Source organism: Clupea harengus, chromosome 2 (assembly GCF_900700415.2).
Source record: "Clupea harengus chromosome 2, Ch_v2.0.2, whole genome shotgun sequence".
In the NCBI taxonomy this organism is placed as follows: Eukaryota; Metazoa; Chordata; class Actinopteri; order Clupeiformes; family Clupeidae; genus Clupea; species Clupea harengus.
Window position 1 is genome coordinate 30,839,526 of NC_045153.1, and position 12,932 is coordinate 30,852,457.

The following is a 12,932-nucleotide window of genomic DNA, read 5'->3' on the forward strand; positions in this document are numbered from 1 at the left end:
TTCTCAGAGTTTGTTCTGATGACAGACATGGTTACTGTACCGATGGGGTATGTCAAGCTGGATGTGTGATTGTAGAACTGGTAAAAGCCATATTGGCAGCATCCTGTAATGGTATTATAAAAGTTCAATAATCACGTTAGAGTGACTAAATTTCCAATCACCTGCATCCCATTCATAACTGAGCAGATTGTAAATCTTTATTAGAATCCTTGGATGTGATTAGGTTTTGATTAATGGTAGATCCTACCGATTCAGGCACTCCCACATGGCTGTTAAATTGAGAAGAAGTGGTCGTCTCATACCTCTATTTTTCCAAAGCCCTGGATTTCCAGTGCTTAGACTTGTGTCACTGTGTAAAAGTCCAAGCATTTTTCTGATCCATGTCCATCTTGAAAAATACGTTTTTTAATTTAGGTTTTGAGGTGGTCTGACTGTGGTTTTGGGGGAAGACGTATCAATTTACACATTGTGGATTTAGGTGACGGAAGAACTTAAGTATCAAACAATGAGATGCCTTCCTCTTCCTCCTCCTCCTCAATCCCAACCCCCTGTGACCGATGAACAAGGTCAGTGGAAAGCCGCATCTCTGCCCGTGTGTACCAGCTCCCCAGATAATTCAATAAATGAATATTCCCCTGGTATTTGTTGTGACCACTGAAATCTGATACTCTTCATCCTGCCCCAGCACACGGGACCCACAGGTCAGCTGGTGGTAGATCTGAGACTTTCTTGACTCCTTTGAGTTAAATAAATTCGGTCTGACTGTTCCAGAAAAAGGCTTTCCCCTTTGGAAATCAATACCACCTTGTTATTTTGTTTTTAGATGGACCTCCTGTCTTGTTCTTTTCATTAGCCCCTGAACTCAAGTCTGTGCTGCAAACTGAATTGTTTCTTTGTGCATTGTTAGGAGTAGCCCAATCACTTCTATTGTGAACATAAGGTTTGTCAAGCTAAGAGTCGATGACAAGATGTAGGAGTTCCCCATATAGACTAATTAGGTGTTTAAGTGTCTCTCACGTCTCATGTCACCATTGGGCAAGTGAAAAAACCAACTGCTGAGCCAGGCGAAGGAAAATGGTTGTGATATTTAGGTTTCTATTACAAGGGATAGAGTTGGGAATTCTTATTCTTGGTGCATTGACTGGAAAGCTTATTCATTTTTTAAACCATTCACATTGATTTTTTTCCCCGTTTCCATTTTCAGTTATAAGTCTGACAGTTTCAACATCACACTACAAAGAGTTCCCTGTAACCTTCAACTGTCAAAAAAATCTTTAAATGGATGAGGGATAGCTCTCTCTTTTAGAAACCACTCCTGCAGTTTGCTATTATAAATCTCCTTATCAGCTTTATCTGAGAAAATCTCATACAGGATCATATTCCACCATGAAATTGACTGACGATTGCTCTATATTCATTTATTTTTACTTTGTAACACAATGATAAATCCGGCTCTGTTCTTGTTTTTCCATCTTCCGCAAGGGAAATTTTCATATGCTCATGTGTCCTATCTCTTTTTATTTGCCTTGCGGTTTGCCTTGTTTTACTGTTTAAAGAGATTAAGAGACCATTTAAATGTATCACACATCACATAAATGGGGATATTTCATCACAGACCAAGGGCGCATGACCTAGATCGCATCAATAGGATTTTTGGCCAGTATCATGTTCATCTCCTCACTAACACTGGCACAGAGTTCAGTATTATCAGGGGGAACCAAACTCCAGATGCCTTTTCCCTATGAAAACCTGTGTTGCTCCTCAGCATTAGCGTCCAGAGATGGCATGGAAATACGATGGCATACTGACCCCTACTGTTATAACAGAGTGACTAAAAGAAACGGAACTTGAAGCAGACATGGCTGGCTTCATAGCGTTCGGTTTTTCTCTAATTGTTTTGTCCTTTGGTATCGTTAATTATCCTTCCCCGTCTAAAATAATGACTGCATTGAAAAATGAAATTGCTGTGATTAATATCTTTGGGGGGGTTGGGTCACCTTAGAGAAAACAAACATACTTCAAAAACTTGGAAATGATAAAACTTGAAGTAGGATTCCTTTTTTTGTTCCTTTTAAATGGTTGACATTTGCTAAAACAAAGCAGCGTCATGTCTGAGACACATTCACATGAAATATTAACAAGCTGGTCTGAATCATATGGCTCTATTGGGGAAAATTAGACTTGGGAAAGTCTTATTGTAGACCCGTCTGTCATAGTACGCTGTGAGGCTGGAGAACATCAAACCTCTCCCATGTTTCCTTTGAGCCTCTGCCCAGCTCCTCATAATTAATATTATGTTCTACTTCACAAAGCATTGAACCCATCAAGACAGTGACAATATGAGTTACATTAGATTTTCGATTGCTGAAAAATAATTTAGAGACCATCCCAGAAGACATCCTTTCTTGCAGTTGACTTTTATGTGGCCTGGGGGTTACACAGAGAAGGGATTCCTTTTGAGTGGCTGTGCTCATGAGACAGAAACCAGAGTAAAATATCACACAGCCTTGGGGTGTGGTCACATGCTAACCTCTCCGTGGTGTAACAGGCTCTCAAATGAACGTCACAGTGGGAGACACTCATAATGTGAAACATCAAGCCGAATGCAAGTGGACGTTTCTCACTCCATGGAGTTCATGGACACACACAAATGCACTAAACACACGCAGGGGCACACACGCAGGGGCACACACGCAGGGGCAAACACTCAGACACACATGCAGGGGCACACACGCGGGCACACATGCAGACACACATGCAGACACATATACAGACGAGAGCTCATCACGATTAGTATAATAAAATAAAAGGAAAACACTGGTTGAATTAACATTGCACTTCAGTTCTGCATGGACTAATGTGCATAATCAGTATGATTGAGAGGACAGTGAGTATTGATAAAACATTGTCACATGAGAGTGTAAAAGAGAGCTAAAGAGAGTAAAACCCAGTTAAAGAAATATTAATATACTATATAAATATACTGTATGTTGTTGTTTAAATCCCATCTTTAACATTGGATGTATACTACAGGAGAGGTGAAACACAAGCAATTAGCATAAACTACACAAACAAGATGGTCAACCCTTCCAGGAATACAGCACCCTAGTGAAGGACACTAGTGTCTCTCTTTAAGATGGTCAACCCTTACAGGAATACAGCACCCTAGTGGAGGGACACTCTCTATGTCTCTCTCTTTAAGATGGTCAACCCTTACAGGAATACAGCACCCTAGTGGAGGGACACTCTCTATGTCTCTCTCTTTAAGATGGTCAACCCTTCCAGGAATACAGCACCCTAGTGAAGGACACTCTCTAGTGGAGGAGGTGGAAATGGCAGACCTAATTATTAGCTCAGTGGAATTACACTGGATCTTAAAGAGCTACAGTTATAACCTTTATCTCAGACATCAATGAATTACCATTTCCTCAGTGTGTTTGTATGTGCAATAAGCAGGAAGTAGATAGTGAACTAAACTAAAAATAGATGTGAAGACTAACCATAATTGATCTGTTTAGGAACTCTGCGCTTGGCCACTTGTTTTAAGATTTGTAGTATCTGAACGTTTTACAAAAATCAACAAACAAACAGATTGTTTGTTACTTCTGGTTTTTTTTTCAGCACTGGACTTAATGAAGTTGCATGTTAGGCAGTAAAGTGAGATTACTTAAAAAAAATCTGACACCTTTGTGCATTGTGTCCAACATAGATAGATGAGTGCCCAGAGGATTTGGGAAGGAAACCTGAGAGCTCTCATCTGCATAGTATTACTGCACTGGATCAATAGAGAGGCGACGAGCCCTGCACTTCAAATGAGCTTTTGTTTCCGTCTGTGAGATACACCAATGCCTTTAATCACTGTACGCCAGTGTTAATTTTGGCAGCTATTTTAGATTTAGTCTTAGTCTTAGTCTTTAGACGAAAATGCATATTAGTTTTAGTCACTTTTAGTAATTTTTATCCTGCTTAGTTTTAGTCTAGAGTAAGTCTCATTACATTTTAGTCTAGTTTTAGTCACATTAAACAAAAAATTAAGTCCATCTTATAGTCACATTAAACTCCTTTCCATCCCTTCTCAGGCCTGGGGACCCCTTGTGTTGTGTCTACAACTGCATAATAGTCAAGCTTGCAGTACGTAAACTGTGGATGCAATTAGTCTCTAAGATACAGATCTCCTATGCCTACAGCTGAATTCCAATGAATTCAATGTAAATAATAATTTTAAGGCAATACTTAATTAACAGTATTATCATTAAAATATAAGAGAATGTCAAGTCTAGATTTTGAAGATTCAAATGATCTGATAACACAATACAACTACTATGCCTACCTGGCCTTAGTTAAATCAACCACATATCCTCCATATGAATTGCTGTGCAATCTGATAACCAACATACAGTATTTAGTCTCGTCTTAGTCACGGGAAAAAGGTCGTTAACGAATATTTTTCGTCATAGTTTTCGTCAACAAAATTAACACTGCTGTACGCTTTACAAGCCATTCAGAGTTTAACAGATACAATACGTGTTGTCTGATTTGTCTGAACGTTTTTTTGTTTAGTTTTTTGTTTTGCTCTATAAGGTCTCCTTTGTTTGGATACATGATATGGCATACGGTTTGACACAACATGATAAGACAAGACAAATCTAATCAAAAACACACTGAATAGGGAGGCGTTTAGATATATTCATTTAAATGGGTGTTGGAAAACTGTCCAACAAGATCACAACGTGTTAAATCAAGCCTGCAAAGTGGACGATATTATGCAAGCCCCAAATAGCAGTCAATTAGCACATAATGTCTTTTCATACATCAACACCTGTAGGAGGCTAATTATAGAATGAAGATGAAGGGTAGGTAGCTCCTGGATTTCACACCATTTCTGTGTCTCTGGTTCAGGCTGTTGGGAGAATAGGTTGTTTACAAAGACCATGGTAGTTTATCACATTATGCATTCTTAGGGGAACATTGACTGAGATCCTCTTTGGATACACATCTTCACATCAGTCAAAATGCTTTATCCTTGATCAAAGAAAGTACAAAGCTGGAGTACTGAGTAAATGCGCTGGTTAAATCATCAAATGTTTTTTTTTTTTAGATGATATGGACATGGAGGGTGCAAAACAGACTGAATTTCAAAGTGGGTGTGTAGAGAAACGTTTTTGTGATGCACAAAATCCGTGGAGACCTTGTAGTTACAGAAATGATATGATAAGTAGTGCCGCATCAAGGCGACGTGATTCTTCGTTTGCACAGAACAAAATCGACCCTTAATAATGACTAACATCTAAACTCCTTGTCCTTAGGTCCCCACCAATTTGATGCTTTTTACCACTGTATTGATTGTGCCTTTGTCGGTCTAGCCACATATAATATAATGAAGATAAAGTAAATTGCACCCATTTTTTATCCACTCATTCGTATTCATCAAAGGAAAATGTTTGGGGCTTACCAGTACTATTGTACAATTCATCTGAAAGATATTGATCAAATTGTCTTTCAGACTTTCAAAAAAATCTTTGACATGATATTCTTAAAAAGAATACACTTGCTCTGTACCTGAGAGTTGTGAAGACAGCTCATCCAGAAGGCCAGCAATGGCCTGTGACTGAGTGCATTTAGCATGTCAGGGGACATTCCACTGGACAGCTTTGCTTCTCTATCAGTGCTCTGAAGCTGTCACCACGGGTTCTTTTGCTTTGATTCATAGTCAGTGGAGGATGACAGGCCAGCTGTGAAAGCATGGGTTGTGGATGTGTTGTGGAAGTGTTTATTCCAAGCACCAAAAGAGGGCAGCATATCTCCATTGGCTATGTGAGATAAATAACAAATGCCAATTCTGGGGCAAGATGTTCAACATTGGGAAATAGCATTATTTGTACATTGAGACATGTATGATGTGGGAAGCATATCTACACAACCTTTGTGGATTCCAAGCCTTTCATGAAATTATACAAAATAATAGCAATAATACACTCTGTAAGTCTGTTTTTCGATGTAGAAATTGATATATGGAAATGATTTAGTCACACTAATTCTTCAGGTCACACTCTCTTTCTGTATTTTCCATATCATTCCAATAATATTTTTCTGTAAGATTTAGTTTATATCTTGTGGAGTGGTAATATCCTTACTGCTGAAATGTTTCCAGTTAGGTGTTCCTGAGACTCCATTGTAAAGTTGTATGGAAATCTACTGTTATTAGACCAGAGGGGGGGATATGAGAAGCCATGTTTCTCAGTGAATTTTAGTTCACACACTTTCAAAAAGAATTCCCAGACCCTGAGGACATCTGGGTTCTTTGGTTCGTTCAGTTAATACCACTGCATCCACACAGTTCTCTGCACTGGGCTTAACAAACCAGAAAGACTCCAGTGACCGCCTGCCCGTGGTCCTCAGGCAGGGGTTCATTTTCACCAAGACTGTCCCATCATTATTGCATTCAATGTGTATGGTAGTGCATGTTGTATTAAATGGATTTTTAAAACATAGTTGTGGCTGGCCACATCAGATAAGGTCAATGCATATAATGAATTGATGACTTTCTTGGAAAGCCAGCTGTTATTCCAGATAAGCCATTCACCTCATAGTAGAAGTTGTATGGCTGGAGAGACTGGACCGTGGTTTCCTTAGCAACAGCAAAGTTCTGAGAGCTCATTGGTTGTCCAGCATTCTGCTGTGTCCATTCAGACGTCCTATCTACAGTTGTAAAAAAAAATAAAAAAATTAAGATAAAGTGTGTTCTCATTAACTTTTCAAAGAGATTAATCACCCAGAATGATGGCCATTATGACACGCAGAGAACGTGAAATGATGGGTAATGGCCCTCTATTATGCCTCTTCTTCACACCTTCTGAGAATTCCCTGGAATTCTGAGAAAAAAGGAATGTGTGGACCTGGAAACATTCACTTGTCTTTCCTTGCCCATCTGTCTCCAGTCTGAAATAAAGCAGTGGTCTCCGCAAGAGGCTGGCCATCACTCCGGATACACCTCTCCAGCCTTGTCATGCCCCTGCGCTTTGGCCAGTGGGACCATTCACCCACAGTTTAAGTCAAAAGGCACAGCCAGAAGGAACGAGTGCAAATCAATACATCCCTCTCGGCAGCCCGAGTCAGCAAAGCGGCTGTTAGAGCCCCAGCCCAGCACTGCTTCAGCGCTCAATCTCTCTGGCACTTTACCCAGGAACTTGCATGTCCTGCCTTCTCTCAGAGACAGGCGCATCAGGGGCCCTCCATCAAACCGACAGGGGAAATTCTCAGCAAGCGTCCTCTTCAGCAGCAGCCTTTTAAATTACACAGCCAGCCGCAATGCAATGCCTCCTCAGGTGCCTCTGGAACACCTCCTCGCCATGCGACAGAAACACCTCCCAGTCATCACCACCTCCTCCTCCTCAAGCTTGTTGGGTGCTGCCTTTAGATTACTTATAGATGACCCTTTTCTGCTTTTGTCATTATGTTTGATTTACTTATTGATGTATTGTAGTTTATCTGAAGTGCTTCCAGAGCCTGTGGCAGCGTGGTGCTCAAACTTCCTGTAACCATGAAAGCCTTGGTGAGCTTTATTTAGCATATTTGGCTGTTGTGTACTCACAAGTCTCTCTGACTGATGTCCATCACGCTTATCTCTTTTCTTTGAAACGTGTATTGTCATGTTCTTCATTGTACTTGGCTCACATATCCATCTATTCTGAGGAAATGGATTAATTGCCTCATTAATTTACGGAAGAGCAGCTGGTTAGATCCCAACTTAGATAATTATCTTGGAGCTCCTGAAATCCAATTCAGACTGGCAATTAGTAAACGGCAGCTTATCCATCTCCTTAGCAATGCCAACAACAAATGTAGTCAAAGTTTTAAATTCATACTTGTAAGTAAATCATCCACTCAGATACACTGATACACATATTGCCATCTCGGTGCATACTGTAGTCAAAATACATTTTTCACACTGAACCATGAATGTCATATTTTAAAGATATGGTGTGCAAAATCCTTCCTCTTTAAAGTTTTTTTTTTAAAAGTCGCTGCAATAGAGAAAAAAACTGAGGCAACTCCAGTACCATCAGCCCGAGGACATACTAAGGGTTTTCAGATGATGGGTGTACAGAACCATGGCATGTTTATGCAGCATTGCAGGGGTTTTAAACCCTTCCACTATCATTGTCTTGTGACAAAGGCAAAGGGCCCCCTCTGAGCTATAAGGGAATTGCCTCCTGCAAGAAGTGCATGCACTAAACAGTAATCAAAATGCTATGTGTTGCAGGTTTTGGCACTATAAATCCTTACACCATACTTCAGCAAATGGCCTAGTTTATAACTGGCCACAGGAAAAGCATTTCATATTAGTCTATGTATATACAAGCCAGTGATTGATAATAAATTGAAGGTTTGTTATGGTCTCTTATATATTTCATCATTTTTCTTCAAAGAGAGCAGAGCCTTAACAACCTCCCCAGAGTCTGAATCACAGTCCTATTAATCAATCATACACATCCCAAACAGTGCACATCTAAGCCAAGAGATTGGCGTAAACACTTGTACTCTCCTCCAGTGGACGGGTCCAGCTGAATAATTTAGCCATTTTTAGACTGAAAAGGCATTGTGGACGGGATATTGAAGGCTACATAAAAAAGGCTCAAATAGGACTTCACATTATCAAAGGAAACAGAAAGGTATCTCGAGTGGCTTATTTACAAGAACTCTGCTTAAATGGAAATGCAAATAAAGCTGAATTTTTTTGATTATTTAGATATCTTTCAGCTCAAGTCGAGTCGAGTCAGTCTGTCCATCCAATGGGAATGCTTTGTACCACACGGAGCAAAGGTTACTGGTGGGTGGCCCCCTTGACAGGGTGGTAATTGGAGTCAAAATGCTACAAAAATGCCACAGTTTCAAAACCGAGAATTTAACAGTTTAGTTTAATAGACTTAGGAACTTAATTCTACATCCATTGTCTCATATAAAAAAAAACGTATAATTCCAGCAAAGACTTCTCTGTCTCAAAAAAGTGGGGCTTTTTTTCCAGTCGTTAGAAATCCAATAACTTTTCGATTTCAGCAAGTCCATCATGAAAAAAAAGAAACCTTTCTGCTGGTTGTGACTACTTGCAGCTACATTGCTCTGGATTCTGTGCCAGGTGTAACGGGTTATGTCGGGTCAAGCTCAGCCTCTACTTCAAAGCCAGAGCATCCACTTCTAAGGCAGCAGCCCTTAGTTCAGACACAACAGTTTGGATGCCCCATTACCTAAGCTGCTGTATTAATACAGATACACTTTCTCTCTTTTGTTTTCCTTATCAAGTATTACATTCTTTTCATTAATGAATATACACATCATGAATGGACAAGAATGTAAAATGTATTTTTTTAAGGGGTGTATTTAATTGTGCCCAACTGATAATCCTGCATTCATCCAACACACAATACTATCATTTGGTTTGAAAAGTGCTGGAGACATACACAAGATTTTACATGATCCTACCTGTCAGTGGCTGTCATTGTGTTGTCTGCCTCTGCTATGACGATGAGCGTTATCCGAATATAAATGCACCAAATTTCACAGGTTACTGGGATTGGATAGGGCTTTAAAACTAAACCTGCTAAAAATAAGTGCTGTGTAACTCTGTCAATCCACTGCTAGCAGACACACGACTCTGTAGAGAGGAATCGTAATTCCCTGAAACTATAAGAGATCGTTCTAGCAACTGCTATGTTATCTAACCCAGAGAAATGATCAGCACTGGTGTCAAGCTATTCGACACTTAATGGTGTCCATTGACTTCAATTCACTCTATTTGAAGTTATTCACGCAAATGTTCTTATTCATGTCGTTGACATAGTGCATATACCATTCACTTTTATAACACACTACACCTGGATGACGTGTACACAAAGAATGAACAAACTGTACTGACATAATTTACACAAATCTTCGGTTAAATCTCGGGCCATTTTGCTCCCTATTTTGAATGGATATATACACACACCACTGCACTTTCATTACACAATTATACCATACCTGAGAAACACACACACACACACACACACACCTGAGATACACACACCTGAGATACCACATACACCTGAGACACACACACACACCATTATACCACACACACCTGAGATACACACACACATTATACCACACACACCTGAGATACACACACACACCATTATACCACACACACCTGAGATACACACCCCATTATACCACACACACCTGAGATACACACACCATTATACCACACACACCTGAGATACACACACCATTATACCACACACACACACCATTATACCACACACACCATTATACCACACACACCTGAGATACACACACCATTATACCACACACACCTGAGATACACACACCATTATACCACACACACCTGAGATACACACACCAATATACCACACACACCTGAGATACACACACCATTATACCACACACACACACCTGAGATACACACACCATTATACCACTATACCACACACACCTGAGATACACACACCATTATACCACACACACCACTGCACTTTCATTACACAATTATACCATACATGAGATACACACACACACACACACACACACACACACACACACACCTGAGATACACACACCTGAGATACCACACACACCTGAGACACACACACACACCATTATACCACACACACCTGAGATACACACACCATTATACCATTATACCACACACACCTGAGATACACACACACACCATTATACCACACACACCTGAGATACACACACACACACACCATTATACCACACACACCTGAGATACACACACCATTATACCACACACACCTGAGATACACACACACACACACACACACCTGAGATACACACACCATTATACCACACACACACCTGAGATACACACACCATTATACCATTATACCACACACACCTGAGATACACACACACACCATTATACCACACACACCTGAGATACACACACCATTATACCATTATACCACACACACCTGAGATACACACACCATTATACCACACACACACACCATTATACCACACACACCTGAGATACACACACACACACCTGAGATACACACACCATTATACCACACACACCATTATACCACACACACCTGAGATACACACACCATTATACCACACACACCTGAGACACATACACACACCATTATACCACTATACCACACACACCTGAGATACACACTCCATTATACCACACACACCTGAGATACACACACACACCATTGTACCACACACACCTGAGATACACACACACACACACACACACCATTATACCACACTCACACACCTGAGATACACACACCATTATACCACACACACACCTGAGATACACACACCATTATACCACACACACCTGAGATACACACACCATTATACCACACACACCTGAGATGCACACACCATTATACCACACACACCTGAGATACACACACCATTATACCACACACACACACCATTATACCACACACACCATTATACCACACACACCTGAGATACACACACCATTATACCACACACACCTGAGATACACACACACACCATTATACCACACACACCTGAGATACACACACCATTATACCACACACACACCTGAGATACACACACCATTATACCACACACACCTGAGATACACACACCATTATACCACACACACACACACCTGAGATAAACACACCATTATACCACACACACCTGAGATACACACACCATTATACCACACACACACCTGAGATACACACACCATTATACCACACACACCTGAGATACACACACCATTATACCACACACACACACACCTGAGATAAACACACCATTATACCACACACACCTGAGATACACACACCATTATACCACACACACCTGAGATACACACACCATTATACCACTATACCACACACCTGAGATACACACACCATTATACCACTATACCACACCTGAGATACATACACACACACACACACACACACACACACACACACACACACACACACACACACACACACACACACACACACACACACACACACACGCTGTCCCACACACACTGCCTTTACACCTGAGAGATGAGTACAGGAAGAAGAATGAGTGGCTTTTTACTTCACTAAACCTTGTTTAAGAAAACAATTGGTGCTTAAATCTGTCTGACTTTTCATTTCTGTCTTTTATAATTTCCTTACAATATAAAGAATATATATGCTTTCATGGTCTTGTGATGAGAATTGATAAGCCTTCTCACTTAGACGCCACGTTAGAACGCCCTGCACACATAACAGCTCATTTCAGTCAATGCATACTATGATAAACTAGCTGAAACAAAGGTATAAATGGCAGTAGTATGGCAAAGGTAGCGAAGTACAAGGGGAGAAGTGCAGTTCTGAAAAGTGCCCAAACCTGAGAGGTTCCATGCACCAGCTGAGCTCATTGCAGGAACCTGTTTTTCTGTTTTCACCTATTTTCATTTGGCCTCCTGTTCTGCTTTTGAGGAGCCAGCCTTCATTCAGAAGTGCTTTTGAGACACATGACTTTATCAGGAGCCAGCCTTCATTCAGAAGTGGTCTCTCGTTCAAGTAAGGCCACAAATATTCATGCCTTCAAGGACCTGTGATTTGCCTAATGACTTTTGATTCTGCACTTTTATTATTAAAGGATTTTCTTCTCCCCTACTTCCAACATCTATGCTTTAAATGATGATTGCTCTAGATTGCGCCAGTAGAATGAGTTCATTCTTTGTGTGTCAGGTGTGGCAGTGTATTATAAAAGTATAATGGTGTGTGCTTTCCATTTGAGATAGGGAGCAAAATATCACCCTCTATGGGCATTAGACAGGGTCCGAGTTTTGAACAAGATTTCTCTAAATTGCATCAGGCGACTCTTTCAAATGTGCTAGTTTATTGTAAAAGTGACTT